This window comes from Pholcus phalangioides, unplaced genomic scaffold (assembly GCF_987345545.1).
Source record: "Pholcus phalangioides strain wild (caught in Gottingen) unplaced genomic scaffold, Ppha-v1.0 ptg000031l_1, whole genome shotgun sequence".
Taxonomy (NCBI): domain Eukaryota; kingdom Metazoa; phylum Arthropoda; class Arachnida; order Araneae; family Pholcidae; genus Pholcus; species Pholcus phalangioides.
In genome coordinates, this window is record NW_028301621.1 from 9,470,428 (window position 1) to 9,498,084 (window position 27,657).

General features: G+C 38.6%; 1 protein-coding gene and 60 non-coding genes across 62 annotated transcripts in view; all 61 read right to left on the minus strand.

Annotated features, from left to right (window-relative positions):
• Positions 1 to 27,657, minus strand: part of LOC149067118 (guanylate cyclase 32E-like) — a 294,881-nt gene that overhangs the window by 96,272 nt on the left and 170,952 nt on the right. The gene's annotated exons all lie outside the window — the stretch shown is intronic.
• Positions 10,862 to 10,949, minus strand: TRNAY-GUA (transfer RNA tyrosine (anticodon GUA)). Its single transcript is given in 2 exon segments — positions 10,862 to 10,897; positions 10,913 to 10,949. It is a non-coding gene; the product is annotated as a tRNA-Tyr (tRNA).
• Positions 11,077 to 11,164, minus strand: TRNAY-GUA (transfer RNA tyrosine (anticodon GUA)). The gene is given in 2 exon segments: positions 11,077 to 11,112; positions 11,128 to 11,164. It is a non-coding gene; the product is annotated as a tRNA-Tyr (tRNA).
• On the minus strand, positions 11,295 to 11,382 carry TRNAY-GUA (transfer RNA tyrosine (anticodon GUA)). The gene is given in 2 exon segments: positions 11,295 to 11,330; positions 11,346 to 11,382. It is a non-coding gene; the product is annotated as a tRNA-Tyr (tRNA).
• Positions 11,513 to 11,600, minus strand: TRNAY-GUA (transfer RNA tyrosine (anticodon GUA)). Its single transcript is given in 2 exon segments — positions 11,513 to 11,548; positions 11,564 to 11,600. It is a non-coding gene; the product is annotated as a tRNA-Tyr (tRNA).
• Positions 11,731 to 11,818, minus strand: TRNAY-GUA (transfer RNA tyrosine (anticodon GUA)). The gene is given in 2 exon segments: positions 11,731 to 11,766; positions 11,782 to 11,818. It is a non-coding gene; the product is annotated as a tRNA-Tyr (tRNA).
• On the minus strand, positions 11,949 to 12,036 carry TRNAY-GUA (transfer RNA tyrosine (anticodon GUA)). The gene is given in 2 exon segments: positions 11,949 to 11,984; positions 12,000 to 12,036. It is a non-coding gene; the product is annotated as a tRNA-Tyr (tRNA).
• On the minus strand, positions 12,167 to 12,254 carry TRNAY-GUA (transfer RNA tyrosine (anticodon GUA)). The gene is given in 2 exon segments: positions 12,167 to 12,202; positions 12,218 to 12,254. It is a non-coding gene; the product is annotated as a tRNA-Tyr (tRNA).
• TRNAY-GUA (transfer RNA tyrosine (anticodon GUA)) lies at positions 12,383 to 12,470 on the minus strand. The gene is given in 2 exon segments: positions 12,383 to 12,418; positions 12,434 to 12,470. It is a non-coding gene; the product is annotated as a tRNA-Tyr (tRNA).
• On the minus strand, positions 12,599 to 12,686 carry TRNAY-GUA (transfer RNA tyrosine (anticodon GUA)). The gene is given in 2 exon segments: positions 12,599 to 12,634; positions 12,650 to 12,686. It is a non-coding gene; the product is annotated as a tRNA-Tyr (tRNA).
• On the minus strand, positions 12,815 to 12,902 carry TRNAY-GUA (transfer RNA tyrosine (anticodon GUA)). The gene is given in 2 exon segments: positions 12,815 to 12,850; positions 12,866 to 12,902. It is a non-coding gene; the product is annotated as a tRNA-Tyr (tRNA).
• Positions 13,031 to 13,118, minus strand: TRNAY-GUA (transfer RNA tyrosine (anticodon GUA)). The gene is given in 2 exon segments: positions 13,031 to 13,066; positions 13,082 to 13,118. It is a non-coding gene; the product is annotated as a tRNA-Tyr (tRNA).
• TRNAY-GUA (transfer RNA tyrosine (anticodon GUA)) lies at positions 13,248 to 13,335 on the minus strand. The gene is given in 2 exon segments: positions 13,248 to 13,283; positions 13,299 to 13,335. It is a non-coding gene; the product is annotated as a tRNA-Tyr (tRNA).
• On the minus strand, positions 13,686 to 13,773 carry TRNAY-GUA (transfer RNA tyrosine (anticodon GUA)). Its single transcript is given in 2 exon segments — positions 13,686 to 13,721; positions 13,737 to 13,773. It is a non-coding gene; the product is annotated as a tRNA-Tyr (tRNA).
• On the minus strand, positions 13,903 to 13,990 carry TRNAY-GUA (transfer RNA tyrosine (anticodon GUA)). The gene is given in 2 exon segments: positions 13,903 to 13,938; positions 13,954 to 13,990. It is a non-coding gene; the product is annotated as a tRNA-Tyr (tRNA).
• TRNAY-GUA (transfer RNA tyrosine (anticodon GUA)) lies at positions 14,341 to 14,428 on the minus strand. Its single transcript is given in 2 exon segments — positions 14,341 to 14,376; positions 14,392 to 14,428. It is a non-coding gene; the product is annotated as a tRNA-Tyr (tRNA).
• On the minus strand, positions 14,558 to 14,645 carry TRNAY-GUA (transfer RNA tyrosine (anticodon GUA)). Its single transcript is given in 2 exon segments — positions 14,558 to 14,593; positions 14,609 to 14,645. It is a non-coding gene; the product is annotated as a tRNA-Tyr (tRNA).
• Positions 14,998 to 15,085, minus strand: TRNAY-GUA (transfer RNA tyrosine (anticodon GUA)). The gene is given in 2 exon segments: positions 14,998 to 15,033; positions 15,049 to 15,085. It is a non-coding gene; the product is annotated as a tRNA-Tyr (tRNA).
• TRNAY-GUA (transfer RNA tyrosine (anticodon GUA)) lies at positions 15,436 to 15,523 on the minus strand. Its single transcript is given in 2 exon segments — positions 15,436 to 15,471; positions 15,487 to 15,523. It is a non-coding gene; the product is annotated as a tRNA-Tyr (tRNA).
• TRNAY-GUA (transfer RNA tyrosine (anticodon GUA)) lies at positions 15,653 to 15,740 on the minus strand. The gene is given in 2 exon segments: positions 15,653 to 15,688; positions 15,704 to 15,740. It is a non-coding gene; the product is annotated as a tRNA-Tyr (tRNA).
• Positions 15,869 to 15,956, minus strand: TRNAY-GUA (transfer RNA tyrosine (anticodon GUA)). The gene is given in 2 exon segments: positions 15,869 to 15,904; positions 15,920 to 15,956. It is a non-coding gene; the product is annotated as a tRNA-Tyr (tRNA).
• On the minus strand, positions 16,085 to 16,172 carry TRNAY-GUA (transfer RNA tyrosine (anticodon GUA)). Its single transcript is given in 2 exon segments — positions 16,085 to 16,120; positions 16,136 to 16,172. It is a non-coding gene; the product is annotated as a tRNA-Tyr (tRNA).
• Positions 16,306 to 16,393, minus strand: TRNAY-GUA (transfer RNA tyrosine (anticodon GUA)). The gene is given in 2 exon segments: positions 16,306 to 16,341; positions 16,357 to 16,393. It is a non-coding gene; the product is annotated as a tRNA-Tyr (tRNA).
• On the minus strand, positions 16,522 to 16,609 carry TRNAY-GUA (transfer RNA tyrosine (anticodon GUA)). The gene is given in 2 exon segments: positions 16,522 to 16,557; positions 16,573 to 16,609. It is a non-coding gene; the product is annotated as a tRNA-Tyr (tRNA).
• TRNAY-GUA (transfer RNA tyrosine (anticodon GUA)) lies at positions 16,942 to 17,029 on the minus strand. The gene is given in 2 exon segments: positions 16,942 to 16,977; positions 16,993 to 17,029. It is a non-coding gene; the product is annotated as a tRNA-Tyr (tRNA).
• On the minus strand, positions 17,162 to 17,249 carry TRNAY-GUA (transfer RNA tyrosine (anticodon GUA)). Its single transcript is given in 2 exon segments — positions 17,162 to 17,197; positions 17,213 to 17,249. It is a non-coding gene; the product is annotated as a tRNA-Tyr (tRNA).
• TRNAY-GUA (transfer RNA tyrosine (anticodon GUA)) lies at positions 17,379 to 17,466 on the minus strand. The gene is given in 2 exon segments: positions 17,379 to 17,414; positions 17,430 to 17,466. It is a non-coding gene; the product is annotated as a tRNA-Tyr (tRNA).
• TRNAY-GUA (transfer RNA tyrosine (anticodon GUA)) lies at positions 17,596 to 17,683 on the minus strand. The gene is given in 2 exon segments: positions 17,596 to 17,631; positions 17,647 to 17,683. It is a non-coding gene; the product is annotated as a tRNA-Tyr (tRNA).
• Positions 17,817 to 17,904, minus strand: TRNAY-GUA (transfer RNA tyrosine (anticodon GUA)). Its single transcript is given in 2 exon segments — positions 17,817 to 17,852; positions 17,868 to 17,904. It is a non-coding gene; the product is annotated as a tRNA-Tyr (tRNA).
• On the minus strand, positions 18,912 to 18,999 carry TRNAY-GUA (transfer RNA tyrosine (anticodon GUA)). Its single transcript is given in 2 exon segments — positions 18,912 to 18,947; positions 18,963 to 18,999. It is a non-coding gene; the product is annotated as a tRNA-Tyr (tRNA).
• On the minus strand, positions 19,131 to 19,218 carry TRNAY-GUA (transfer RNA tyrosine (anticodon GUA)). The gene is given in 2 exon segments: positions 19,131 to 19,166; positions 19,182 to 19,218. It is a non-coding gene; the product is annotated as a tRNA-Tyr (tRNA).
• Positions 19,350 to 19,437, minus strand: TRNAY-GUA (transfer RNA tyrosine (anticodon GUA)). Its single transcript is given in 2 exon segments — positions 19,350 to 19,385; positions 19,401 to 19,437. It is a non-coding gene; the product is annotated as a tRNA-Tyr (tRNA).
• On the minus strand, positions 20,004 to 20,091 carry TRNAY-GUA (transfer RNA tyrosine (anticodon GUA)). The gene is given in 2 exon segments: positions 20,004 to 20,039; positions 20,055 to 20,091. It is a non-coding gene; the product is annotated as a tRNA-Tyr (tRNA).
• TRNAY-GUA (transfer RNA tyrosine (anticodon GUA)) lies at positions 20,222 to 20,309 on the minus strand. Its single transcript is given in 2 exon segments — positions 20,222 to 20,257; positions 20,273 to 20,309. It is a non-coding gene; the product is annotated as a tRNA-Tyr (tRNA).
• TRNAY-GUA (transfer RNA tyrosine (anticodon GUA)) lies at positions 20,440 to 20,527 on the minus strand. Its single transcript is given in 2 exon segments — positions 20,440 to 20,475; positions 20,491 to 20,527. It is a non-coding gene; the product is annotated as a tRNA-Tyr (tRNA).
• On the minus strand, positions 20,876 to 20,963 carry TRNAY-GUA (transfer RNA tyrosine (anticodon GUA)). Its single transcript is given in 2 exon segments — positions 20,876 to 20,911; positions 20,927 to 20,963. It is a non-coding gene; the product is annotated as a tRNA-Tyr (tRNA).
• TRNAY-GUA (transfer RNA tyrosine (anticodon GUA)) lies at positions 21,094 to 21,181 on the minus strand. The gene is given in 2 exon segments: positions 21,094 to 21,129; positions 21,145 to 21,181. It is a non-coding gene; the product is annotated as a tRNA-Tyr (tRNA).
• On the minus strand, positions 21,314 to 21,401 carry TRNAY-GUA (transfer RNA tyrosine (anticodon GUA)). The gene is given in 2 exon segments: positions 21,314 to 21,349; positions 21,365 to 21,401. It is a non-coding gene; the product is annotated as a tRNA-Tyr (tRNA).
• Positions 21,534 to 21,621, minus strand: TRNAY-GUA (transfer RNA tyrosine (anticodon GUA)). Its single transcript is given in 2 exon segments — positions 21,534 to 21,569; positions 21,585 to 21,621. It is a non-coding gene; the product is annotated as a tRNA-Tyr (tRNA).
• TRNAY-GUA (transfer RNA tyrosine (anticodon GUA)) lies at positions 21,971 to 22,058 on the minus strand. The gene is given in 2 exon segments: positions 21,971 to 22,006; positions 22,022 to 22,058. It is a non-coding gene; the product is annotated as a tRNA-Tyr (tRNA).
• Positions 22,187 to 22,274, minus strand: TRNAY-GUA (transfer RNA tyrosine (anticodon GUA)). The gene is given in 2 exon segments: positions 22,187 to 22,222; positions 22,238 to 22,274. It is a non-coding gene; the product is annotated as a tRNA-Tyr (tRNA).
• On the minus strand, positions 22,403 to 22,490 carry TRNAY-GUA (transfer RNA tyrosine (anticodon GUA)). The gene is given in 2 exon segments: positions 22,403 to 22,438; positions 22,454 to 22,490. It is a non-coding gene; the product is annotated as a tRNA-Tyr (tRNA).
• TRNAY-GUA (transfer RNA tyrosine (anticodon GUA)) lies at positions 22,623 to 22,710 on the minus strand. Its single transcript is given in 2 exon segments — positions 22,623 to 22,658; positions 22,674 to 22,710. It is a non-coding gene; the product is annotated as a tRNA-Tyr (tRNA).
• Positions 22,840 to 22,927, minus strand: TRNAY-GUA (transfer RNA tyrosine (anticodon GUA)). Its single transcript is given in 2 exon segments — positions 22,840 to 22,875; positions 22,891 to 22,927. It is a non-coding gene; the product is annotated as a tRNA-Tyr (tRNA).
• TRNAY-GUA (transfer RNA tyrosine (anticodon GUA)) lies at positions 23,058 to 23,145 on the minus strand. Its single transcript is given in 2 exon segments — positions 23,058 to 23,093; positions 23,109 to 23,145. It is a non-coding gene; the product is annotated as a tRNA-Tyr (tRNA).
• Positions 23,278 to 23,365, minus strand: TRNAY-GUA (transfer RNA tyrosine (anticodon GUA)). The gene is given in 2 exon segments: positions 23,278 to 23,313; positions 23,329 to 23,365. It is a non-coding gene; the product is annotated as a tRNA-Tyr (tRNA).
• On the minus strand, positions 23,498 to 23,585 carry TRNAY-GUA (transfer RNA tyrosine (anticodon GUA)). The gene is given in 2 exon segments: positions 23,498 to 23,533; positions 23,549 to 23,585. It is a non-coding gene; the product is annotated as a tRNA-Tyr (tRNA).
• Positions 23,935 to 24,022, minus strand: TRNAY-GUA (transfer RNA tyrosine (anticodon GUA)). Its single transcript is given in 2 exon segments — positions 23,935 to 23,970; positions 23,986 to 24,022. It is a non-coding gene; the product is annotated as a tRNA-Tyr (tRNA).
• Positions 24,151 to 24,238, minus strand: TRNAY-GUA (transfer RNA tyrosine (anticodon GUA)). The gene is given in 2 exon segments: positions 24,151 to 24,186; positions 24,202 to 24,238. It is a non-coding gene; the product is annotated as a tRNA-Tyr (tRNA).
• On the minus strand, positions 24,367 to 24,454 carry TRNAY-GUA (transfer RNA tyrosine (anticodon GUA)). The gene is given in 2 exon segments: positions 24,367 to 24,402; positions 24,418 to 24,454. It is a non-coding gene; the product is annotated as a tRNA-Tyr (tRNA).
• On the minus strand, positions 24,586 to 24,673 carry TRNAY-GUA (transfer RNA tyrosine (anticodon GUA)). Its single transcript is given in 2 exon segments — positions 24,586 to 24,621; positions 24,637 to 24,673. It is a non-coding gene; the product is annotated as a tRNA-Tyr (tRNA).
• TRNAY-GUA (transfer RNA tyrosine (anticodon GUA)) lies at positions 24,802 to 24,889 on the minus strand. Its single transcript is given in 2 exon segments — positions 24,802 to 24,837; positions 24,853 to 24,889. It is a non-coding gene; the product is annotated as a tRNA-Tyr (tRNA).
• On the minus strand, positions 25,020 to 25,107 carry TRNAY-GUA (transfer RNA tyrosine (anticodon GUA)). Its single transcript is given in 2 exon segments — positions 25,020 to 25,055; positions 25,071 to 25,107. It is a non-coding gene; the product is annotated as a tRNA-Tyr (tRNA).
• On the minus strand, positions 25,456 to 25,543 carry TRNAY-GUA (transfer RNA tyrosine (anticodon GUA)). The gene is given in 2 exon segments: positions 25,456 to 25,491; positions 25,507 to 25,543. It is a non-coding gene; the product is annotated as a tRNA-Tyr (tRNA).
• Positions 25,672 to 25,759, minus strand: TRNAY-GUA (transfer RNA tyrosine (anticodon GUA)). The gene is given in 2 exon segments: positions 25,672 to 25,707; positions 25,723 to 25,759. It is a non-coding gene; the product is annotated as a tRNA-Tyr (tRNA).
• TRNAY-GUA (transfer RNA tyrosine (anticodon GUA)) lies at positions 25,890 to 25,977 on the minus strand. Its single transcript is given in 2 exon segments — positions 25,890 to 25,925; positions 25,941 to 25,977. It is a non-coding gene; the product is annotated as a tRNA-Tyr (tRNA).
• On the minus strand, positions 26,544 to 26,631 carry TRNAY-GUA (transfer RNA tyrosine (anticodon GUA)). The gene is given in 2 exon segments: positions 26,544 to 26,579; positions 26,595 to 26,631. It is a non-coding gene; the product is annotated as a tRNA-Tyr (tRNA).
• TRNAY-GUA (transfer RNA tyrosine (anticodon GUA)) lies at positions 26,761 to 26,848 on the minus strand. The gene is given in 2 exon segments: positions 26,761 to 26,796; positions 26,812 to 26,848. It is a non-coding gene; the product is annotated as a tRNA-Tyr (tRNA).
• On the minus strand, positions 26,979 to 27,066 carry TRNAY-GUA (transfer RNA tyrosine (anticodon GUA)). The gene is given in 2 exon segments: positions 26,979 to 27,014; positions 27,030 to 27,066. It is a non-coding gene; the product is annotated as a tRNA-Tyr (tRNA).
• On the minus strand, positions 27,199 to 27,286 carry TRNAY-GUA (transfer RNA tyrosine (anticodon GUA)). Its single transcript is given in 2 exon segments — positions 27,199 to 27,234; positions 27,250 to 27,286. It is a non-coding gene; the product is annotated as a tRNA-Tyr (tRNA).
• TRNAY-GUA (transfer RNA tyrosine (anticodon GUA)) lies at positions 27,416 to 27,503 on the minus strand. Its single transcript is given in 2 exon segments — positions 27,416 to 27,451; positions 27,467 to 27,503. It is a non-coding gene; the product is annotated as a tRNA-Tyr (tRNA).

Consider the following 27,657-nt stretch of genomic DNA (forward strand, 5'->3'; position numbering starts at 1 on the left):
CAACCATTCAAATTATTTCTCCCATTCCACCATTTATCTACCGGTTATTCAAGTTATTTCTCCCATTTTGTCATTTATCTGTCCTGCCATTCGAGTCATTTCTCCCATTTTGTCATTTATCTTCTTGTCATTCAAATTATTTCTCCCATTCCACCATTTATCTACCGGTCATTCAAGTTATTTCGCCCATTTTGTCATTTATCTGAAGGTCATTAGAATTATTTCTCCCATTCTGCCTTTTATCTGCCAGTGTCATTCAAATTATTTCTCCCATTCTGCGATTGATCTTCCCGTCATTTGAATTATTTCGCCCATTCTGTCATTTATCTCCCGGCCATTCAAATTACATTTCCCCCATTTACTTATTTTTTTTTTGCCGGCCCACAAATTATTTCTCCCATCCTGCCATTCATCTGCAAGTCATTCAAATTATTTCTTTTATTCTACTTTTTACCTGATGGTCATTCAAATAATTTCTCCCATTCTGCTATCTATCTTCTGGGGGGGGGGGGTCATTGAAGTTTTTTCTCCCATTCCACCATTTATCTGCCGGTGTCATTCGAATTATTTCTCCCATTCTGCCACTTATCTCAAAAGGTCATTCAAATTATTTCTCTCATTCTACCGTTTATCTGGCGGGCGGTCATTCAAATTATTTCTTCCCTTCTGCCATTCATTTGCCGGTCATTCAAATTATTTCTACCATTTATCTGCCGGTCATTTAAGTCATTTCCCCCATTCTGCAATTTATCTGCCGTTCATTCAAATTATTTCTCCCACTCTGCAATTTATCTTCGGTCATTCAAATTACATTTATTTACTTTTTTCCGGCCCACAAATTATTTCACGCATTCTGCCATTCATCTGCTAGTTATTCAAATCATTTCTCCCATTTATTTTATTTTTCGCACGTCCGCAAACCATTTCTCCCATTTATTTATTCTTGTCAGTCCACCAAAAAAAAAAACATATTTCTCTCACTTATCTCTATTTTTTGACGGTCACTCAAATTATTTCTCACGTTTCCACAGGTCCGTGAAATTTTTTCCCATCACTTTCACCCGTCCGCAGCCGTAAAAAGGTTGAAGAACACTGGACTAGAGTCAATCCAATACCGAAAAAAGAGAGAAAAAAAAAAAATAGGTTGGTGTTTTATAGTTGATAGACAGAGAATTCTTGAGAATCGATTTCCAAAAGCAGAAATTCATTTCCCGCCCAAGGCATAAAGTATTTTTAAGACTTCATACGAGTTCAACAAAATGTATAAGATCTTTCGTACACGTTACAGTTCATCCAGTATGAGTTTTTTTTTTCTTTTGAAGAATACCGAAAATCTGATAAGAATTTTATGCTACTCGCATTTTTGCAATGGATGTTCTTTTCAATGTAGCAATAAAACGAGAAAAGAATTGTAATTTCTGATGAATTCCTGAAAGATTCAGAATATCGTGATCGAAAATTCAAAGAAAACCACAAATATTATTTTATCTAAGGCAGTGAGGAGGCAAACCTTTCTTCCTAACCGTGCCACAATCAAGATCATCTCCCATACGCGTGTCACTCTACAAAATTCCACCACGTCCCGCTTTATGGTACACTATCATTCTCTCCGTTCCTGCAAAATATTGTTCGGCTGTCCTCCTATTTTTCGTTAAAATGTTTAGTTTGTCACTCGCAACAAAGAAAGTTTAAAATTGTTTTTATTTCGAGGGTCATCTTATACCTACACCGCGTTGGGCGTGGAGACCGAAACCTGAAGACTCAGGTTGCTTTCACCCCTCCCTATTGAACTTTGCAATAGGGGCTCACACCTCCCCCCCCCCCCAAGTATTGATGATATACAATGATATTGTATTATATGCATGTGTCCTACGCTGGTGATCCTGAATCTCGTACACATGGGATGTCCAATAACTATGCTATAAAATGAAAAACCGAACAGAAACGTAATTGAGTATCAAGTGTCAATCACTAATTACTACACACAAAAAACAGTTATCACATAATTATTACTTTAATCGTGCCTACCATACTGAATATAGGTTTTGCAGGCTATTCACTAGCTGTAATCAGCGGGTTCACTTGCGTGAATTTTGGTCATCTGAAAATTGGTCTGCAGTGATTTCCCCCATATAACATTTGCACCACGTTGGGGTAAAATTCTCAGAAATCCCGTCGTAGTGATTTTCTGTAGTATGAAATGTAATATTCAACCAAATATCATATTTACAGCTTCTTCTATTTGGACTCAACGATGATTGCGCCATATAATTTCTGAAACCCCCTTCCCCCCGCCTGCATATGATACCCTCAGATTTTGAAATATACCTCTTTAGTGAGCCTGTACATTAGAAAATAAATCTACTAACCAAATTTCATAATTATAAGTTTAGCGGTTTCACCTCAGCATTATTTCACTACATAGCCTTTGAACCCTCTTATGACCTCCCCCGAGTGGTCGAATTCCAAAAAAATCCTTTTATTTAATTGTTTTTACGTCATCAAGTGAAACTACTGACCAAATTTCATATTTATAGCTCGAGTGGCTTCGGCTCGGAGTGATTTTTCACCCCCCCTGATCCCCTTAGAGATCGAATTTCGAAAAAAAACCCTTCTTAGTGAGTCTTTACGTCATGAAACAAAACTATTGACCAAATTTTGTTACCTATAGCTTCAATGGTTCCGGCTCGGTGATGATGAATCAATCAGTCAGTCAGGATATGTTATTATACAGGGTGTTCTGGTACTGGACCGACAAACTCAGCGGGTTGTTAGAAGGCATCAAGAGGAACAAAAATCGCAATGGAACATGGCGTCGCAAACCACGTTGAGAGGGTGAAAATTGCGAGAAACGCATGCAGGCTTAAGTCCAGAGGAGACGAAAGGTGGATGACTTTAGTTGATCGCTCGCGGTTTCTCCAGTTGATCGCGTTCGTGAATTCACTCACCATATCTGACGTATACAGCGTCACGGAACGCATGTGCTGGGTCGGATCACGCAATGCGGACGACGTAAACTATTCAGTAACATCAAAAGTGCACCTGGTATCTTCGGGCGCGTCCGGGAATCGTTTTTACGTCGTCGTAGACTGTGCAATGACGTCAGCGGACGTCATCAACTCTTGTAATAATCAATCAAAAAAATATTGTTGTAGCTATTGTATATTACTTTCTGTCGTTCCAGCGTGACGTCGAAACCTGCGTGCGTTTTTCGTGGTTTCCACCCTCTCAACGTGGTTTGCGACACCATGTTCCTTCCATTGCAATTTTTGTTCCTCTTGATGCCTTCTAACAACTCTCTGAGTGAGATAATAACAGAACACCCTGTATGTACATAGATTAGAAAAGGATGTCTTAAAAGTTGGAGAGAATTTCTTTGATTAAGAAATGAAATAGAATTTTTCTTTAATTTTTGAAAAGCGTTCGTGTGCTACTTCTGATACCATGTTGTGCCACGCTTTGCCGCGGGTTGGTCGCCCCTGATCTAAGGAAACAACATTTTGTTCGTCCCGAAATATACCTGTTCTTAACACTGTCTACGCTGGCTTAAAAGTCACCCTGCTAAATTTTACCTTTGTTGTGGTCGATTGGCCATAGTGACGGACCCTACTGGCGTCAAAGTGGTGGTCGGCTGAATTTGATTTTCTGTGGTTCCCAACTTTGAGGAGCGAACATGAACCTATCTCCCAGTCTTGCCACAGAGAGCAATGGGCCACGTTGATACAAATATTCAACCATTACGCTTCACTCATAGTTCGACAAATAGATGGCGTGGATGGCAGCACTTTAACAAGCATTACACGGAAACAAACTTAACGTCAGGTTCACTCACAGCACGGACACGCACATTCTTACCAATTCGTAAGAAATTCCAAACAGGAATATGAATGAGGCACATTCAGTAGTAGTAGTAGTAGTAGTCACTCCTCTCACGTGACTTTACTTATTATATCTGCAAGACGGCAATTTCGTCTTATTTAAGATCAGAAAACATGCTGGGAGGACAAAAATGTGAAATGAACTGAATTTAAAAACGAACTGACCTTGATGCGCCTTTTGTACAATGAACTGAAACGTTCAGTGCATTCTGGGTAAAAAGTATTGCAGAGCCATGGACCAAACGTCACATCTAGTAACAAGAATCGCCATTGCTGTTGCTGACATTCACAATACTACTTTAGAAAAATGTATGACATCCGGGGATTGTGCTCGAGTCCGGTATGCGTAACTGAATCACAGTGTCATGCATGCACGACAGCCTCGCTCGTGTCAAGCATGCATTATTGGTGTTATTCACCTATCACTGATTAGTTGGCATGCATTGTATGCCCCGCCCCCCCCCCCCCCAACATCCTGGAGCAGGGGCCGTAGGTTGGAATATTTGGCGGGCTCGCCTGTGAAATGGAATTTATAGCGTGAAAAAAACAAAAAATTGTGAGAAAATCGTTTCGGGCCCCAGGGCTGAAACCCTATCAGCCCCCTTCCTTGTGGGAAAAATGATGCACTCACAGTGCTAAAAAAATGCATCATGGCATCGTCGTTAGCATTCATATAACACTGCCACAACAGTGTCAAATATGAATTACTGGTGTCATTACGTATACCACTGTATCGCAGGAGTTAAACACATCGTTATTGTCATTCATATATAACAGCTTCTCTGGTGTGAAGCATACATCACTACATTTTTGATGCCTAGCATATATCACTGCCGCTGTGGTGGTCGAGTGGTCATAGTGACGGACTCGCATCGTGAGAATCCGTGGTCGAACCCCCCCCCCCCCCCCGTCACCACAGTGGTGGTCGGCTGAAGTTGGTTTCCTGTGGTTCCAAATGCGAGCCGATCTCCCCATTAAAAAGTCTCGCCAAAGAGAGCAACATGCCTACACCGATAAATCATTCGATCATTACACTTCACTCATAGTTAGAAAAACTGGTGGCAGATAAGCCACCTATGTGGCACTACACATAAGAAGCATTACACAGAAACAAACTTTACGTCAGGTTTCACTACACGTACACGCACACCCCAACATGTACCAATTCGTTAGAGATTCCGCAGAGGAATATAGATGAGGTACATGTCTGGTTTAGTAGTAGTAGCATATATCACTGGTCATTCATTTGTTACTACCACGTACGTCAGTGACAAGAATGCACATATCATTCACCTATTACTGCTTCCTCCCTCCACCTATTTACCTATTACTGCTTCCTTCCTTCACCTATTCACCTATTACTACTTCCTCGGTATCAAGCGTGCATTGCCGGTGTCGGACATTATGTCACTAAATCGCTATTGTCAAGTATGCATTACTGTTGTCATTCATTCATCACTGCATCACCAATGTCCCGCATGAATCTTTGATAATAATGATTCTTGCTACATGGTTCCTTACAGATGCAATGGGCGTAACGCCCTTAGAAAATCTTAATCGCCCACCTAATAACACCTGCAAGCAGCACCACCCCTATCATCTCTCTTCGAGTGGCGTTTCCGGTCATACTTTCCCATAGCTATGTGGCTAATTTTATCTCAAAATTTGCACGTGGAGTTATGAACCACCTTCTGTTATGATTTCCAATGGATTATTTCCGATGCTTTTAATACAATAAACTCTTTCTGTGTTGATAACACGACCGAACGACTGAAGATCTCCAATAACAATCTTCAATATTATCCATCGCAAAGGGAGAAACGTATGAAATGGAAGAGGCAACGGATACGCGAATCCGTATCACAGCGAAGAAATCTCTGATAAAATGACATTCCGCTCGATACAAAGATCTAGTTACTGATTAGATCTGTCCCATCGCATAGTCTCTTATGCCATTTCCATAAACACAAAATTCTCGCCATGTGTCGTAGTGTGTCGAGTAATAAGAAAGGCATGTTTGATGACAATGTCGGTCAGAGAAAGGATCTACTTCTATCGAAATCCCTTTGCCTAACAGATATTCGTCCGGAAATGAAAATATGGGGAGAAAAGAATCTTTACAAATGCAGTGTAAATATGTACCATGTATCAAAGTGCGTCAGCATATGCTTACTCAATTTGACCTTGATAAATATGATTTTTTTTTCCTTCTCCCCACCCCGTACATTCAGGTTGCGATCGCAGTGCCGTAGCTTTCGCTATACAAAATCCAAGAGCTCCAACTCAAGTCTCTTTGATGTACCACCGCCAGTAGGTTCGGACAATTCATTTTGATGTTCATCTCCCCGAACACCGTATTAAGACTATATAACATCATATAATGACATATTAAGACCCTATAGCAGGGTCTTCAATCTTTCAGGCGTAGCGGAACACACACACACGCACGCACAAATTCCATTAAACCCGAGGGCCAACAGGTCATATTTCATTATTCAGCTCCACACGATGGCGTCTCACCTGGTGCGCGCAGGACTCCGAATCAATAAAGCAACCCACCCCCATACTTTTTCATTAGTTCTGAAAATATTTTTCATTAGTTCTGAAAATATTTTTCATTAATTTTGAAATTATTTTTCATTAGTTCTGAAAATATTTTTCATTAATTTTGAAATTATTTATTTCACTAATTCTAAAATTAGTTAAAAAAACTAAAATTATTTCAAAAAGCTAAAATTATCTCAAAAAACCTTAAATTATTTCAAAAAACCTTAAATTATTTCAAAAAAAACTAAAATTATTTCAAAAAAACTAAAATTATTTCTCTAATTAGTTCCGAAATATTATCTAAAATTAATATTGAAATTATTTCTTTCACTAATTCTGTATTAAATTTCTCAATTCCATTAAGATGTTTTTTAGCATTTCTATGAATTCTGGTCACTGACAACCGCTTCGAAAGCCCTTGGGCCGTGCGTTGAATACCTCTGTCATATAATGTCATACACCGTAAAACCCCCTCTTAACGGACACCCCTCAGAAGCGGTCACCTCTTTTTTACAGTCAAATAATTATTTTCCCCTTGTATAATAAAAGTATGCATTTCAAACCCCCGATTAACGGTCATTTACGGACAATTTTTTTTGTCCCACCGGTGTCCGCAAAAAAGAGGTTTTACTGTAATATCAAAACATTTCTTCGGGTGGAAATTTTATCGAGCTTTTGTTTTAATTATTAGAATTGTATTCATATTTTGTGCGTTGTATTAAGGCATTATTCATTTCGTTTATACCGTAATACACCAGGAATTCGTTGCTGCTCCTGTGTATGAAACATTGTTGGTTTCGTTAAATAGGAATTTGTTCCAGACTCATGGAAAGAATCGTCCATCATCACTGATATTGCATTCTTGGGAAATAGCAGATTAGAAATATTAGAGAAAATAATTTCTGTAACAATTTTTGCCAAAATTTTGGAAAAATGCCAAATAACATGAAAAAAAAAGACACAATTCTATCCATTACCCAAGTGTGAATCGAATTATTTGTTTTTCCCCTCACAATTTCAAGACCTTATCCCGTCTTTCTGTCAGATACTTTCAAAAAGAATACCCCGGAGGCTCTTCCAATGACGCTCTAATTGAATATTTTGTTTTCTTCAGCTTCGTTCAGCAACGTCTTCCCGGATGCAATTTTTTTTTCTTTTTAGTGTTGAAGATTCTTTAATGCCAAATAAGAACTATCCTTATGATGACACCTTACAGTATCCCCATCAATACTTCCGATGTAAATAAATAATGAGCTCAATAGAAGACACAAAAACTGCGAGTCCAATGAATGGATGCGTAACGAATGACAGGACGCGATAGGGGAAGAAAATATATTTTTTCTGTAAAAATACTCGAAATTTTCCTCCATTGTTGTCGACCCATCATATTTACGACTATACAAAAGAATAAGGATATAATAAAAGGGTATTGATAACAAGCACTCTGAAAAGTATTGAGAAATCGATTGCGCAACTCTATATAAATGTGACTCCCTAAACACAGATATCGATCTCTTTGAAATACAAACACATTATTTAGATTAAATTGGAAAAAGTAGCATTCTTTCAGTTCTTTTCTGTTGCATGCGGGGGCGGATTTATGGATTTGCTGTTTGCGGGGCTACACAAATTTTGCGCCCTTCTCCTATTTTTGTATGGTTTTCTTGACCATTCGTTCCACATATTTGCCACCTAAGACTACATCTCGCTTAGCACTTACCCCTGTCTCTCAGTCACTCTTTTTGTCACTCAACTGACCCCGTCCCTCGCTCTCTAGGTCTCTCTTATAATCGATCACGACACACATAAAAAAGAACGAATGATTTTAATTTGTTACAGAAACTGTGTAAAATATCCGAAAGCGCTGATGAGTAACGTCTCATTGTGAGAGCCAAAGATCAAAAAGTTTCGACTAATTTTTTAAAAAGCAACGATTTCCGACGAGCCGGATTCGAAAAAAGGATAACCTATGGATGTGAGAATTTGATATTTACTTCGGCAGTTCACCGCTTTGCCAACAGAACTATCGACGTGTCGATTGCAAGCCATATAAAATGGATTATTTCACTTTTTAACCGCATTGTTGTTACAGAAACCATGCGAAATATTTGTGAACGATGAAGCATCACGCCACTCTGCGAGGCAGGGATTAGTATATAAAAGTTTGATAAAAAGGTATTTTACAAAACTTGAAAAAACCAATAAGCCCATTGGTTAAATTCGCTTGAATGTAACCGCTACACTTATTGGATGTATTTTTCAAGTTTTATAAAAGAACTATTATTGATTTTTTATAGTGAAGCCACCCACACACACACACACACAGCCTGGAACCAAAGATCCAGTTTCTACTCATTAAAAAAAAATATTGATTTTCGTCGAGCTGAATTCAAATCCGCTGTAGTCCCAGCCTTAAATATAAAAGCTTTATAAAATTTCTTTTATAAGACTTGAAAATGCAACCCATTAGCTTATCGTTTACATTCGAGCAAATGCAACCAATAACAATATTAGATATATGAAGAAATGGTATTTTTTCGGCCTGAAATATACTGAGAAATTGAATTTTCTTGGACGTTATGCCGAAACTGATATTTGCAAAAAGAAAAGTGATCACTTTTCTTTCCAACATCTGGAAAATTCAATTTCTCAGAATATTAGATACATTTGTCAAATTTTATAAAATATTTATAGTGTAATCCGGCCTTACTTACATTTTCGATTTTTTTTGTGATGATTATTGATTTATTTTTTTCTTATTTTCCATTTGTGCTCAAAGTTGTTGCAAAAAAGTAACGCCAACCTCGAAAGGATGCCGGGTGATGATGCGTTTGCTGCGTTGGGAGGCGGATCAGCGGGCGAAGCGAACCAGCCGCCCACGCTTTTTTCTATTACTTTTCGCTAATAAAATGAAGGCATTTGATGTTGTTGTGCAATTGTATTTTAATTATTTAAAAAAAATGAATAAAAATTTTTTAAAAACGCAATACCATCGGGAGCGTAAAGTATAATGATCTAAATCTCAGTGACTGATTCTCTCCATTCTTTGAGCAAGCATTCGTTTTCGCTTCGTGTTTACGGAGGAAGTACCAGGAGTAGAGAGAACCGTCAGTGAGATCAAATTACAGTACATTAGACTCACGACGACGACTTGTAATGGAAATCGTGTGAAAAGTTCGCAAACGATTAAGCATGACGCCTTAATGTGAGAGTAAAAGTCAGTGTTAATGCATTCCATAATAGTAACACCAGTTTCCGTCGAGCCGGATTCGAAGCAGAAACATATGTATTTCTGATATTTCCACATATTGAACATTAAATTATTCAATGATATATTGAACATTAAATTGTTCAATGATATATTGAACATTAAATTGTTCAATGATATATTGAACATTAAATTGTTCAATGATATATTGAACATTAAATACGGAAGATTTTATTACTAATTATTAATACTAATAATTAATTTATTACTACGATTATTAATAATCGCATTTTTATAACTGAAATGACATCTTCATGTGAGAGCCAACATTCAACTCATTCAATATAAACAATACCGATATTCGTCGAGCTGGATTCGAACCAGGGAGCTAAGGATATCTGATATTTACACCTACAGTCCATCGCTCTGCCAACTGAGCAATTGACGGTCCATTAAAAAAGGCACATTAAATGCGGATGATTTTTCTAATTAATCGATTTTTTATGACCGTGTGAAATGATAAAGCGTAATGCCTTTTTATGAGAGCCAACATTCAACTCATTCTTTAAAAAGTGCCGATATCCGTTGAGCCGAATTCAAACCAGCGACCTATGGATATTTGTAACCAGAGTATAAGCTACGGTCACATTTTTCGCAAAATGCAAAAGAAAATCTTAGAATGCTAAAGAAGTAAAAGCTACTTTCCCAAAAATGCGTACAGGAGGTACGAAACGAGTAGACATGTCCAACCATCAATCATTAGCATTGTAGCATTTTGCAAAAGCTTTCCCCCATTTTCGCCAAAGGAATTTTTTATCTAGCTTAAACCCTGTATGTAACTACCGTCCACCGATCTGCCAACTGAACTATCGACGATCGATTAGAAAGAACATTAATTACGGATGATTTGGACATTAATAAAAATATATGTTTTAATTACATGATGAAACACGACGTTTTCATGCGAGAGGCAACAGTAAACTCATTTTATAAAAAATCACCGATCACCGTCGAACCGGATACGAACCAGCAAAGCCGATCGATACCTAATATTTACGTCTACAGTCCACCGCTCTGCCAACTGAGCTATCGACGGTCGGTTAAACTGCACAGTAGATATGAATGATTTATAGAATGGATAATCGCTTTTTTTCAACAAAATGAATGAAACATGACGTTCTCATGTGAGAACTAACATTCAACTCATTCTGTGAAAAAAAAAACCATTTCCGTCGAGCCGGATTCGAACCAGCGACCTATGGATATCTGATAATTGCGTCTACAGTCCACCGGTCTACCAACTGATCTATCGACGGTCGGTTAAATTGCACAGTAGATATGGATGATTTTTAGAATGGATAATCGCTTTTTTTCAACAAAATGAAACATGACGTTTTCATGTGAGAACTAACATTCAACTCATTCTGTAAAAAAAAAAAAATTTCCGTCGAGCCGGATTCGAACCAGCGACCTATGGATATCTGATAGTTGCGTCTACAGTCCACCGCTCTACCAACTGAGCTATCGACGGTCGGTTAAAGTGCACAGTAGATATGGATGATTTTTAGAATGGATAATCGCTTTTTTTCAACAAAATGAAACATGACGTTTCCATGTGAGAACTAACATTCAACTCATTCTGTAAAAAAAAATAAAACATTTTCGTCGGGCCGGATTCGAACCAGCGACCTATGGATATCTGATATTTGCGTCTACAGTCCACCGCTCTACCAACTGAGCTATCGACGGTCGGTTAAAGTGCACAGTAGATATGGATGATTTTTAGAATGGATAATCGCCTTTTTTCAACAAAATGAAACATGACGTTTCCATGTGAGAACTAACATTCAACTCATTCTGTAAAAAAAAATAAAACATTTCCGTCGGGCCGGATTCGAACCAGCGACCTATGGATATCTGATATTTGCGTCTACAGTCCACCGCTCTACCAACTGAGCTATCGACGGTCGGTTAAAGTGCACAGTAGATATGGATGATTTTTAGAATGGATAATCGCTTTTTTTCAACAAAATGAAACATGACGTTTCCATGTGAGAACTAACATTCAACTCATTCTGTAAAAAAAAATAAAACATTTTCGTCGGGCCGGATTCGAACCAGCGACCTATGGATATCTGATATTTGCGTCTACAGTCCACCGCTCTACCAACTGAGCTATCGACGGTCGGTTAAAGTGCACAGTAGATATGGATGATTTTTAGAATGGATAATCGCCTTTTTTCAACAAAATGAAACATGACGTTTCCATGTGAGAACTAACATTCAACTCATTCTGTAAAAAAAAATAAAACATTTCCGTCGGGCCGGATTCGAACCAGCGACCTATGGATATCTGATATTTGCGTCTACAGTCCACCGCTCTACCAACTGAGCTATCGACGGTCGGTTAAAGTGCACAGTAGATATGGATGATTTTTAGAATGGATAATCGCTTTTTTTCAACAAAATGAAACATGACGTTTCCATGTGAGAACTAACATTAAACTCATTCTGTAAAAAAAAATAAAACATTTTCGTCGGGCCGGATTCGAACCAGCGACCTATGGATATCTGATATTTGCGTCTACAGTCCACCGCTCTACCAACTGAGCTATCGACGGTCGGTTAAAGTGCACAGTAGATATGGATGATTTTTAGAATGGATAATCGCTTTTTTTCAACAAAATGAAACATGACGTTTTCATGTGAGAACTAACATTCAACTCATTCTGTAAAAAAAAAAAAAATTTCCGTCGAGCCGGATTCGAACCAGCGACCTATGGATATCTGATAGTTGCGTCTACAGTCCACCGCTCTACCAACTGAGCTATCGACGGTCGGTTAAAGTGCACAGTAGATATGGATGATTTTTAGAATGGATAATCGCTTTTTTTCAACAAAATGAAACATGACGTTTCCATGTGAGAACTAACATTCAACTCATTCTGTAAAAAAAAAAACCATTTCCGTCGAGCCGGATTCGAACCAGCGACCTATGGATACCTGATATTTGCGTCTACAGTCCACCGCTCTACCAACTGAGCTATCGACGGTCGGTTAAAGTGCACAGTAGATATGGATGATTTTTAGAATGGATAATCGCTTTTTTTCAACAAAATGAAACATGACGTTTTCATGTGAGAACTAACATTCAACTCATTCTGTAAAAAAAAAAAAAATTTCCGTCGAGCCGGATTCGAACCAGCGACCTATGGATACCTGATATTTGCGTCTACAGTCCACCGCTCTACCAACTGAGCTATCGACGGTCGGTTAAAGTGCACAGTAGATATGGATGATTTTTAGAATGGATAATCGCTTTTTTTCAACAAAATGAAACATGACGTTTTCATGTGAGAACTAACATTCAACTCATTCTGTAAAAAAAAAAAAAATTTCCGTCGAGCCGGATTCGAACCAGCGACCTATGGATATCTGATAGTTGCGTCTACAGTCCACCGCTCTACCAACTGAGCTATCGACGGTCGGTTAAAGTGCACAGTAGATATGGATGATTTTTAGAATGGATAATCGCTTTTTTTCAACAAAATGAAACATGACGTTTCCATGTGAGAACTAACATTCAACTCATTCTGTAAAAAAAAAAAACCATTTCCGTCGAGCCGGATTCGAACCAGCGACCTATGGATATCTGATATTTGCGTCTACAGTCCACCGCTCTACCAACTGAGCTATCGACGGTCGGTTAAAGTGCACAGTAGATATGGATGATTTTTAGAATGGATAATCGCTTTTTTTCAAGAGAGTGAAACATGACGTTTTCATGTGAGAACTAACATTCAACTCTTTCTGTAAAAAAAAAAAAAAAAAACATTTCCGTCGAGCCGGATTCGAACCAGCGACCTATGTATATCTGATATTTGCGCCTACAGCCCACCGCTCTACCAACTGAACTACCGGCGGTCGGTTAAATAGCACAGTAGATATGAATGATTTTTAGAATGGATAATCGCTTTTTTTCAACAAAATGAAACATGACGTTTTCATGTGAGAACTAACATTCAACTCATTCTGTAAAAAAAAAAAAAATTTCCGTCGAGCCGGATTCGAACCAGCGACCTATGGATATCTGATAGTTGCGTCTACAGTCCACCGCTCTACCAACTGAGCTATCGACGGTCGGTTAAAGTGCACAGTAGATATGGATGATTTTTAGAATGGATAATCGCTTTTTTTCAACAAAATGAAACATGACGTTTCCATGTGAGAACTAACATTCAACTCATTCTGTAAAAAAAAAAAACCATTTCCGTCGAGCCGGATTCGAACCAGCGACCTATGGATATCTGATATTTGCGTCTACAGTCCACCGCTCTACCAACTGAGCTATCGACGGTCGGTTAAAGTGCACAGTAGATATGGATGATTTTTAGAATGGATAATCGCTTTTTTTCAAGAGAATGAAACATGACGTTTTCATGTGAGAACTAACATTCAACTCTTTCTGTAAAAAAAAAAAAAAAAAAACATTTCCGTCGAGCCGGATTCGAACCAGCGACCTATGTATATCTGATATTTGCGTCTACAGCCCACCGCTCTACCAACTGAACTACCGGCGGTCGGTTAAACAGCACAGTAGATATGAATGATTTTTAGAATGGATAATCGCTTTTTTTCAACAAAATGAAACATGACGTTTTCATGTGAGAACTAACATTCAACTCATTCTGTAAAAAAAAAAAAATTTCCGTCGAGCCGGATTCGAACCAGCGACCTATGGATATCTGATAGTTGCGTCTACAGTCCACCGCTCTACCAACTGAGCTATCGACGGTCGGTTAAAGTGCACAGTAGATATGGATGATTTTTAGAATGGATAATCGTTTTTTTTCAACAAAATGAAACATGACGTTTCCATGTGAGAACTAACATTCAACTCATTCTGTAAAAAAAAAAAACCATTTCCGTCGAGCCGGATTCGAACCAGCGACCTATGGATATCTGATATTTGCGTCTACAGTCCACCGCTCTACCAACTGAGCTATCGACGGTCGGTTAAAGTGCACAGTAGATATGGATGATTTTTAGAATGGATAATCGCTTTTTTTCAAGAAAATGAAACATGACGTTTTCATGTGAGAACTAACATTCAACTCTTTCTGTAAAAAAAAAAAAAAAAACATTTCCGTCGAGCCGGATTCGAACCAGCGACCTATGTATATCTGATATTTGCGTCTACAGCCCACCGCTCTACCAACTGAACTACCGGCGGTCGGTTAAATAGCACAGTAGATATGAATGATTTTTAGAATGGATAATCGCTTTTTTTTAACAAAATGAAACATGACGTTTTCATGTGAGAACTAACATTCAACTCTTTCTGTAAAAAAAAAAAAAAACATTTCCGTCGAGCCGGATTCGAACCAGCGACCTATGGATAGCTGATATTTGCGTCTACAGCCCACCGCTCTACCAACTGAGCTATCGGCGCCCGGTTAAATGGCACAATAGATATGAATGTTTTTTAGAATGGATAATCGCTTTTTTTCAACAAAATGAAACATGACGTTTTCATGTGAGAACTAACATTCAACTCATTCTGTAAAAAAAAAAAAAACATTTCCGTCGATCCGGATTCGAACCAGCGACCTATGGATATCTGATATTTGCGTCTACAGTCCACCGCTCTACCAACTCAGCTATCGACGGTCGGTTAAAGTGCACAGTAGATATGGATGATTTTTAGAATGGATAATCGCTTTTTTTCAACAAAATGAATGAAACATGACGTTCTCATGTGAGAACTAACATTCAACTCAATCTGTAAATAAAAAAAACAATTCCGTCGAGCCGGATTCGAACCAGCGACCTATGGATATTTGATATTTGCGTCTACAGTCCACCGCTCTACCAACTGAGCTATCGACGGTCGGTTAAACTGCACAGTAGATATGGATGATTTTTAGAATGGATAATCGCTTTTTTTCAAGAGAGTGAAACATGACGTTTTCATGTGAGAACTAACATTCAACTCATTCTGTAAAAAAAAAAAAACATTTCCGTCGAGCCGGATTCGAACCAGCGACCTATGGATATCTGATATTTGCGTCTACAGTCCACCGCTCTACCAACTGAGGTATCGACGGTCGGTTAAAGTGCACAGTAGATATGGATGATTTTTAGAAGGGATAATCGCTTTTTTTCAACAAAATGAAACATGACGTTTTCATGTGAGAACTAACATTCAACTCATTCTGTAAAAAAAAAAAAAATTTCCGTCGAGCCGGATTCGAACCAGCGACCTATGGATATCTGATATTTGCGTCTACAGTCCACCGCTCTACCAACTGAGCTATCGACGGTCGGTTAAAGTGCACAGTAGATATGGATGATTTTTAGAATGGATAATCGCTTTTTTTCAACAAAATGAAACATGACGTTTTCATGTGAGAACTAACATTCAACTCATTCTGTAAAAAAAAAAAAAATTTCCGGCGAGCCGGATTCGAACCAGCGACCTACGGATACCTGATATTTGCGTCTACAGTCCACCGCTCTACCAACTGAGCTATCGACGGTCGGTTAAACTGCACAGTAGATATGAATGATTTATAGAATGGATAACCGCTTTTTTTCAACAAAATGAATGAAACATGACGTTCTCATGTGAGAACTAACATTCAACTCATTCTGTAAAAAAAAAAAAACATTTCCGTCGAACCGGATTCGAACCAGCGACCTATGGATATCTGAGATTTGCGTCTACAGTCCACCGTTCTACCAACTGAGCTATCGACGGTCGGTTAAAGTGCACAGTAGATATGGATGATTTTTAGAATGGATAATCGCTTTTTTTCAACAAAATGAAACATGACGTTTTCATGTGAGAACTAACATTCAACTCATTCTGTAAAAAAAAAAAACATTTCCGTCGAACCGGATTCGAACCAGCGACCTATGGATATCTGAGATTTGCGTCTACAGTCCACCGCTCTACCAACTGAGCTATCGACGGTCGGTTAAACTGCACAGTAGATATGAATGATTTATAGAATGGATAATCGCTTTTTTTCAACAAAATGAATGAAACATGACGTTCTCATGTGAGAACTAACATTCAACTCATTCTGTAAAAAAAAAAAAACATTTCCGTCGAACCAGCGACCTATGGATATCTGCGTCTACAGTCCACCGTTCTACCAACTGAGCTATCGACGGTCGGTTAAAGTGCACAGTAGATATGGATGATTTTTAGAATGGATAATCGCTTTTTTTCAACAAAATGAAACATGACGTTTTCATGTGAAAACTAACATTCAACTCATTCTGTAAAAAAAAAAAACCATTTCCGTCGAGCCGGATTCGAACCAGCGACCTATGGATACCTGATATTTGCGTCTACAGTCCACCGCTCTACCAACTGAGCTATCGACGGTCGGTTAAACTGCACAGTAGATATGAATGATTTATAGAATGGATAATCGCTTTTTTTCAACAAAATGAATGAAACATGACGTTCTCATGTGAGAACTAACATTCAACTCATTCTGTAAAAAAAAAAAACATTTCCGTCGAGCGGGATTCGAACCAGCGACCTATGGATATCTGATATTTGCGTCTACAGCCCACCGCTCTACCAACTGAGCTATCGGCGGTCGGGTAAATTGTGCAGTAGATATGAATGATTTTTAGAATGGATAATCGCTTTTTTCCAACAAAATGAAACATGACGTTTTCATGTGAGAACTAACATTCAACTCATTCTGTAAAAAAAAAAAACCATTTCCGTCGAGCCGGATTCGAACCAGCGACCTATGGATATCTGATATTTGCGTCTACAGCCCACCTCTCTACCAACTGAGCTATCGGCGGTCGGTTAAATTGCACAGTAGATATGAATTATTTTTAGAATGGATAATCGCTTTTTTCCAACAAAATGAAACATGACATTTTCATGTGAGAACTAACATTCAACTCATTCTGTAAAAAAAAAAAACCATTTCCGTCGAGCCGGATTCGAACCAGCGACCTATGGATATCTGATATTTGCGTCTACAGCCCACCTCTCTACCAACTGAGCTATCGGCGGTCGGTTAAATTGCACAGTAGATATGAATTATTTTTAGAATTGATAATCGCTTTTTTTCAACATAATGAAACATGACGTTTTCATGTGAGAACTAACATTCAACTCTTTCTGTAAAAAAAAAAAAAAAACCATTTCCGTCGAGCCGGATTCGAACCAGCGACCTATGGATATCTGATATTTGCGTCTACAGCCCACCGCTCTACCAACTGAGCTATCGGCGGTCGGTTAAATTGCACAGTAGATATGAATGATTTTTAGAATGGATAATCGCTTTTTTTCAACAAAATGAAACATGACGTTTTCATGTGAGAACTAACATTCAACACTTTCTGTAAAAAAAAAAAAACCATTTCCGTCGAGCCGGATTCGAACCAGCGACCTATGGATATCTGATATTTGCGTCTACAGCCCACCGCTCTACCAACTGAGCTATCTGCGCGCGGTTAAATTGCACAGTAGATATGAATGATTTTTAGAATGGATAATCGCTTTTTTTCAACAAAATGAAACATGACGTTTTCATGTGAGAACTAACATTCAACACTTTCTGTAAAAAAAAAAAAAACCATTTCCGTCGAGCCGGATTCAAACCAGCGACCTATGGATATCTGATATCTGCGTCTACAGCCCACCGATCTACCAACTGAGCTATCGGCGGTCGGTTAAATTGCACAGTAGATATGAATGATTTTTAGAATGGATAATCGCTTTTTTTCAACAAAATGAAACATGACGTTTTCATGTGAGAACTAACATTCAACTCTTTCTGTAAAAAAAAAAAAAACCATTTTCGTCGAGCCGGATTCAAACCAGCGACCTATGGATATCTGATATTTGCGTCTACAGCCCACCGATCTACCAACTGAGCTATCGACGGTCGGTTAAATTGCACAGTAGATATGGATGATTTTAGAATGGATAATCGCTTTTTTTCAACACTGAAACACGACGTTTTCATGTGAGAACTAACATTCAACTCTTTCTGTAAAAAAAAAAAAAAACCATTTCCGTCTAGCCGGATTCGAACCAGCGACCTATGGATATCTGATATTTGCGTCTACAGCCCACCGATCTACCAACTGAGCTATCGGCGGTCGGTTAAATTGCACAGTAGATATGAATGATTTTTAGAATGGATAATCGCTTTTTTTCAACAAAATGAAACATGACGTTTTCATGTGAGAACTAACATTCAACTCTTTCTGTAAAAAAAAAAAAAAAAACCATTTCCGTCGAGCCGGATTCGAACCAGCGACCTATGGATATCTGATATTTGCGTCTACAGTCCACCGCTCTACCAATTGAGCTATCGACGGTCGGTTAAATTGCACAGTAGATATGGATGATTTTAGAATGGATAATCGCTTTTTTTCAACAAAATGAAACATGACGTTTTCATGTGAGAACTAACATTCAACCCTTTCTGTAAAAAAAAAAAAAAACCATTTCCGTCGAGCCGGATTCGAACCAGCGACCTATGGATATCTGATATTTGCGTCTACAGTCCACCGCTCTACCAACTGAGCTATCGACGGTCGGTTAAATTGCACAGTAGATATGGATGATTTTAGAATGGATAATCGCTTTTTTTCAACAAAATGAAACATGACGTTTTCATGTGAGAACTAACATTCAACTCTGTCTGTAAAAAAAAAAAAAAACCATTTCCGTCGAGCCGGATTCGAACCAGCGACCTATGGTTATCTGACATTTGCGTCTACAGTCCACCGCTCTACCAACTGAGCTATCGACGGTCGGTTAAATTGCACAGTAGATATGGATGATTTTAGAATGGATAATCGCTTTTTTTCAACAAAATGAAACATGACGTTTTCATGTGAGAACTAACATTCAACCCTTTCTGTAAAAAAAAAAAAAACCATTTCCGTCGAGCCGGATTCGAACCAGCGACCTATGGATATCTGATATTTGCGTCTACAGTCCACCGCTCTACCAATTGAAAGATCGACGGTCGGTTAAATTGCACAGTAGATATGGATGATTTTAGAATGGATAATCGCTTTTTTTCAACAAAATGAAACATGACGTTTTCATGTGAGAACTAACATTCAACTCTTTCTGTAAAAAAAAAAAAACATTTCCGTCTAGCCGGATTCGAACCAGCGACCTATGGATATCTGATATTTGCGTCTACAGCCCACCGATCTACCAACTGAGCTATCGGCGGTCGGTTAAATTGCACAGTAGATATGAATGATTTTTAGAATGGATAATCGCTTTTTTTCAACAAAATGAAACATGACGTTTTCATGTGAGAACTAACATTCAACTCTTTCTGTAAAAAAAAAAAAAAACCATTTTCGTCGAGCCGGATTCGAACCAACGACCTATGGATATCTGATATTTGCGTCTACAGTCCACCGCTCTACCAATTGAGCTATCGACGGTCGGTTAAATTGCACAGTAGATATGGATGATTTTAGAATGGATAATCGCTTTTTTTCAACAAAATGAAACATGACGTTTTCATGTGAGAACTAACATTCAACCCTTTCTGTAAAAAAAAAAAAAACCATTTCCGTCGAGCCGGATTCGAACCAGCGACCTATGGATATCTGATATTTGCGTCTACAGTCCACCGCTCTACCAACTGAGCTATCGACGGTCGGTTAAAGTGCACAGTAGATATGGATGGTTTTAGAATGGATAATCGCTTTTTTTCAACAAAATGAAACATGACGTTTTCATGTGAGAACTAACATTCAACTCTGTCTGTAAAAAAAAAAAAAACCATTTCCGTCGAGCCGGATTCGAACCAGCGACCTATGGATATCTGATATTTGCGTCTACAGTCCACCGCTCTACCAATTGAGCGATCGACGGTCGGTTAAATTGCACAGTAGATATGGATGATTTTAGAATGGATAATCGCTTTTTTTCAACAAAATGAAACATGACGTTTTCATGTGAGAACTAACATTCAACTCTTTCTGTAAAAAAAAAACAAAGCATTTCCGTCGAGCCGGATTCGAACCAGCGACCTATGGATATCTGATATTTGCGTCTACAGCCCACGGCTCTACCAACTGAGCTATCGGCGCCCGGTTAAATTGCACAGTAGATATGAATGTTTTTTAGAATGGATAATCGCTTTTTTTCAACAAAATGAAACATGACGTTTTCATGTGAGAACTAACATTCAACTCTTTCTGTAAAAAAAAAAAAAACATTTCCGTCGAGCCGGGTTCGAACCAGCGACCTATGGATATCTGATATTTGCGTCTACAGCCCACCGCTCTACCAACTGAGCTATCGGCGCCCGGTTAAATTGCACAGTAGATATGAATGTTTTTTAGAATAGATAATCGCTTTTTTTTCAACAAAATGAAACATGACGTTTTCATGTGAGAACTAACATTCAACTCTTTCTGTAAAAAAAAAAAAACATTTCCGTCGAGCCGGATTCGAACCAGCGACCTATGGATATCTGATATTTGCGTCTACAGTCCACCGCTCTACCAACTGAGCTATCGACGGTCGGATAAATTGCACAGTAGATATGGATGATTTTAGAATGGATAATCGCTTTTTTTCAACAAAATGAAACATGACGTTTTCATGTGAGAAATAACATTCAACTCTTTCTGTAAAAAAAAAAAAAAAACCATTTCCGTCGAGCCGGATTCGAACCAGCGACCTATGGATATCTGATATTTGCGTCTACAGCCCACCGCTCTACCAACTGAGCTATCGGCGCCCGGTTAAATTGCACAGTAGATATGAATGATTTTTAGAATGGATAATCGCTTTTTTTCAACAAAATGAAACATGACGTTTTCATGTGAGAACTAACATTCAACTCTTTCTGTAAAAAAAAAAAAAAACCATTTCCGTCGAGCCGGATTCGAACCAGCGACCTATGGATATCTGATATTTGCGTCTACAGTCCACCGCCCTACCAATTGAGCTATCGACGGTCGGTTAAATTGCACCGTAGATATGGATGATTTTAGAATGGATAATCGCTTTTTTTCAACACTGAAACACGACGTTTTCATGTGAGAACTAACATTCAACTCTTTCTGTAAAAAAAAAAAAAAACCATTTCCGTCTAGCCGGATTCGAACCAGCGACCTACGGATATCTGATATTTGCGTCTACAGCCCACCGATCTACCAACTGAGCTATCGGCGGTCGGTTAAATTGCACAGTAGATATGAATGATTTTTAGAATGGATAATCGCTTTTTTTCAACAAAATGAAACATGACGTTTTCATGTGAGAACTAACATTCAACTCTTTCTGTAAAAAAAAAAAAAAACCATTTCCTTCGAGCCGGATTCGAACCAGCGACCTATGGATATCTGATATTTGCGTCTACAGCCCACCGCTCTACCAACTGAGCTATCGACGGTCGGTTAAATTGCACAGTAGATATGGATGATTTTAGAATGGATAATCGCTTTTTTTGAACAAAATGAAGCATGACGTTTTCATGTGAGAACTAACATTCAACTCTTTCTGTAAAAAAAAAAAACCATTTCCGCCGAGCCGGATTCGAACCAGCGACCTATGGATATCTGATATTTGCGTCTACAGTCCACCGCTCTACCAATTGAGCTATCGACGGTCGGTTAAATTGCACAGTAGATATGGATGATTTTAGAATGGATAATCGCTTTTTTTCAACACTGAAACACGACGTTTTCATGTGAGAACTAACATTCAACTCTGTCTGTAAAAAAAAAAAAAACCATTTCCGTCGAGCCGGATTCGAACCAGCGACCTATGGATATCGGATATTTGCGTCTACAGTCCACCGCTCTACCAACTGAGCTATCGACGGTCGGTTAAATTGCACAGTAGATATGGATGATTTTAGAATGGATAATCGCTTTTTTTCAACAAAATGAAACATGACGTTTTCATGTGAGAACTAACATTCAACTCTTTCTGTAAAAAAAAAAAAAAAACCATTTCCGTCGGGCCGGATTCGAACCAGCGACCTATGGATATCTGATATTTGCGTCTACAGTCCACCGCTCTACCAACTGAGCTATCGACGGTCGGTTAAATTGCACAGTAGATATGGATGATTTTAGAATGGATAATCGCTTTTTTTCAACAAAATGAAGCACGACGTTTTCATGTGAGAACTAACATTCAACTCTTTCTGTAAAAAAAAAAAAACCATTTCCGTCGAGCCGGATTCGAACCAGCGACCTATGGATATCTGATATTTGCGTCTACAGCCCACAGCTCTACCAACTGAGCTATCGGCGGGCGGTTAAATTGCACAGTAGATATGAATGTTTTTTAGAATAGATAATCGCTTTTTTTTCAACAAAATGAAACATGACGTTTTCATGTGAGAACTAACATTCAACTCTTTCTGTAAAAAAAAAAAAACATTTCCGTCGAGCCGGATTCGAACCAGCGACCTATGGATATCTGATATTTGCGTCTACAGTCCACCGCTCTACCAACTGAGCTATCGACGGTCGGATAAATTGCACAGTAGATATGGATGATTTTAGAATGGATAATCGCTTTTTTTCAACAAAATGAAACATGACGTTTTCATGTGAGAAATAACATTCAACTCTTTCTGTAAAAAAAAAAAAAAAACCATTTCCGTCGAGCCGGATTCGAACCAGCGACCTATGGATATCTGATATTTGCGTCTACAGCCCACCGCTCTACCAACTGAGCTATCGGCGCCCGGTTAAATTGCACAGTAGATATGAATGATTTTTAGAATGGATAATCGCTTTTTTTCAACAAAATGAAACATGACGTTTTCATGTGAGAACTAACATTCAACTCTTTCTGTAAAAAAAAAAAAAAACCATTTCCGTCGAGCCGGATTCGAACCAGCGACCTATGGATATCTGATATTTGCGTCTACAGTCCACCGCCCTACCAATTGAGCTATCGACGGTCGGTTAAATTGCACCGTAGATATGGATGATTTTAGAATGGATAATCGCTTTTTTTCAACACTGAAACACGACGTTTTCATGTGAGAACTAACATTCAACTCTTTCTGTAAAAAAAAAAAAAAACCATTTCCGTCTAGCCGGATTCGAACCAGCGACCTACGGATATCTGATATTTGCGTCTACAGCCCACCGATCTACCAACTGAGCTATCGGCGGTCGGTTAAATTGCACAGTAGATATGAATGATTTTTAGAATGGATAATCGCTTTTTTTCAACAAAATGAAACATGACGTTTTCATGTGAGAACTAACATTCAACTCTTTCTGTAAAAAAAAAAAAAAACCATTTCCTTCGAGCCGGATTCGAACCAGCGACCTATGGATATCTGATATTTGCGTCTACAGCCCACCGCTCTACCAACTGAGCTATCGACGGTCGGTTAAATTGCACAGTAGATATGGATGATTTTAGAATGGATAATCGCTTTTTTTGAACAAAATGAAGCATGACGTTTTCATGTGAGAACTAACATTCAACTCTTTCTGTAAAAAAAAAAAACCATTTCCGCCGAGCCGGATTCGAACCAGCGACCTATGGATATCTGATATTTGCGTCTACAGTCCACCGCTCTACCAATTGAGCTATCGACGGTCGGTTAAATTGCACAGTAGATATGGATGATTTTAGAATGGATAATCGCTTTTTTTCAACACTGAAACACGACGTTTTCATGTGAGAACTAACATTCAACTCTGTCTGTAAAAAAAAAAAAAACCATTTCCGTCGAGCCGGATTCGAACCAGCGACCTATGGATATCGGATATTTGCGTCTACAGTCCACCGCTCTACCAACTGAGCTATCGACGGTCGGTTAAATTGCACAGTAGATATGGATGATTTTAGAATGGATAATCGCTTTTTTTCAACAAAATGAAACATGACGTTTTCATGTGAGAACTAACATTAACTCTTTCTGTAAAAAAAAAAAAAAAACCATTTCCGTCGGGCCGGATTCGAACCAGCGACCTATGGATATCTGATATTTGCGTCTACAGTCCACCGCTCTACCAACTAAGCTATCGACGGTCGGTTAAATTGCACAGTAGATATGGATGATTTTAGAATGGATAATCGCTTTTTTTCAACAAAATGAAGCACGACGTTTTCATGTGAGAACTAACATTCAACTCTTTCTGTAAAAAAAAAAAACCATTTCCGTCGAGCCGGATTCGAACCAGCGACCTATGGATATCTGATATTTGCGTCTACAGCCCACAGCTCTACCAACTGAGCTATCGGCGGGCGGTTAAATTGCACAGTAGATATGAATGATTTTTAGAATGGATAATCGCTTTTTTTCAACAAAATGAAACATGACGTTTTCATGTGAGAACTAACATTCAACTCTTTCTGTAAAAAAAAAAAAACTATTTCTGTCGAGCCGGATTCGAACCAGCGACCTATGGATATCTGATATTTGCGTCTACAGTCCACCGCTCTACCAATTGAGCTATCGACGGTCGGTTAAATTGCACAGTAGATATGGATGATTTTAGAATGGATAATCGCTTTTTTTCAACACACTGAAACACGACGTTTTCATGTGAGAACTAACATTCAACTCTTTCTGTAAAAAAAAAAAAAACCATTTCCGTCGAGCCGGATACGAACGAGCAACCTATGGATATCTGATATTTGCGTCTACAGTCCACCGCTCTACCAACTGAGCTATCGACGGTCGGTTAAATTGCACAGTAGATATGGATGATTTTAGAATGGATAATCGCTTTTTTTCAACAAAATGAAACATGACGTTTTCATGTGAGAACTAACATTCAACTCTGTCTGTAAAAAAAAAAAAAACCATTTCCGTCGAGCCGGATTCGAACCAGCAACCTATGGATATCTGATATTTGCGTCTACAGTCCACCGCTCTACCAACTGAGCTATCGACGGTCGGTTAAATTGCACAGTAGATATGGATGATTTTAGAATGGATAATCGCTTTTTTTCAACAAAATGAAGCACGACGTTTTCATGTGAGAACTAACATTCAACTCTTTCTGTAAAAAAAAAAAACCATTTCCGTCGAGCCGGATTCGAACCAGCGACCTATGGATATCTGATATTTGCGTCTACAGTCCACCGCTCTACCAATTGAGCTATCGACGGTCGGTTAAATTGCACAGTAGATATGGATGATTTTAGAATGGATAATCGCTTTTTTTCAACACACTGAAACACGACGTTTTCATGTGAGAACTAACATTCAACTCTTTCTGTAAAAAAAAAAAAAAACATTTCCGTCGAGCCGGATTCGAACCAGCGACCTATGGATATCTGATATTTGCGTCTACAGCCCACAGCTCTACCAACTGAGCTATCGGCGGTCGGTTAAATTGCACAGTAGATATGAATGATTTTTAGAATGGATAATCGCTTTTTTTCAACAAAATGAAACATGACGTTTTCATGTGAGAACTAACATTCAACTCTTTCTGTAAAAAAAAAAAAAAAATTTCCGTCGAGCCGGATTCGAAGCAGCGACCTATGGATATCTGATATTTGCGTCTACAGCCCACCGCTCTACCAACTGAGCTATCGGCGCCCGGTTAAATTGCACAGTAGATATGAATGTTTTTTAGAATGGATAATCGATTTTTTTCAACAAAATGAAACATGACGTTTTCATGTGAGAACTAACATTCAACCCTTTCTGTAAAAAAAAAAAAAACCATTTCCGTCGAGCCGGATTCGAACCAGCGACCTATGGATATCTGATATTTGCGTCTACAGCCCACCGCTCTACCATATGAGCTATCGGCGGTCGGGGAAATTGCGCAGTAGATATGAATGATTTTTAGAATGGATAATCGCTTTTTTTCAACAAAATGAAACATGACGTTTTCATGTGAGAACTAACATTCAACTCATTCTGTGAAAAAAAAAAACCATTTCCGTCGAGCCGGATTCGAACCAGCGACCTATGGATATCTGATATTTGCGTCTACAGTCCACCGCTCTACCAATTGAGCTATCGACGGTCGGTTAAATTGCACAGTAGATATGGATGATTTTAGAATGGATAATCGCTTTTTTTCAACACACTGAAACACGACGTTTTCATGTGAGAACTAACATTCAACTCTTTCTGTAAAAAAAAAAAAACCATTTCCGTCGAGCCGGATACGAACGAGCGACCTATGGATATCTGATATTTGCGTCTACAGTCCACCGCTCTACCAACTGAGCTATCGACGGTCGGTTAAATTGCACAGTAGGTATGGATGATTTTAGAATGGATAATCGCTTTTTTTCAACAAAATGAAGCATGACGTTTTCATGTGAGAACTAACATTCAACTCTTTCTGTAAAAAAAAAAAAAACCATTTCCGTCGAGCCGGATACGAACGAGCGACCTATGGATATCTGATATTTGCGTCTACAGTCCACCGCTCTACCAACTGAGCTATCGACGGTCGGTTAAATTGCACAGTAGGTATGGATGATTTTAGAATGGATAATCGCTTTTTTTCAACAAAATGAAGCATGACGTTTTCATGTGAGAACTAACATTCAACTCTTTCTGTAAAAAAAAAAAAAAAACCATTTCCGTCGAGCCGGATTCGAACCAGCGACCTATGAATATCTGATATTTGCGTCTACAGTCCACCGCTCTACCAACTGAGCTATCGACGGTCGGTTAAATTGCACAGTAGATATGGATGATTTTAGAATGGATAATCGCTTTTTTTCAACAAAATGAAGCATGACGTTTTCATGTGAGAACTAACATTCAACTCTTTCTGTAAAAAAAAAAAAACCATTTCCGTCGAGCCGGATTCGAACCAGCGACCTATGGATATCTGATATTTGCGTCTACAGTCCACCGCTCTACCAATTGAGCTATCGACGGTCGGTTAAATTGCACAGTAGATATGGATGATTTTAGAATGGATAATCGCTTTTTTTCAACACACTGAAACACGACGTTTTCATGTGAGAACTAACATTCAACTCTTTCTGTAAAAAAAAAAAAAACCATTTCCGTCGAGCCGGATACGAACGAG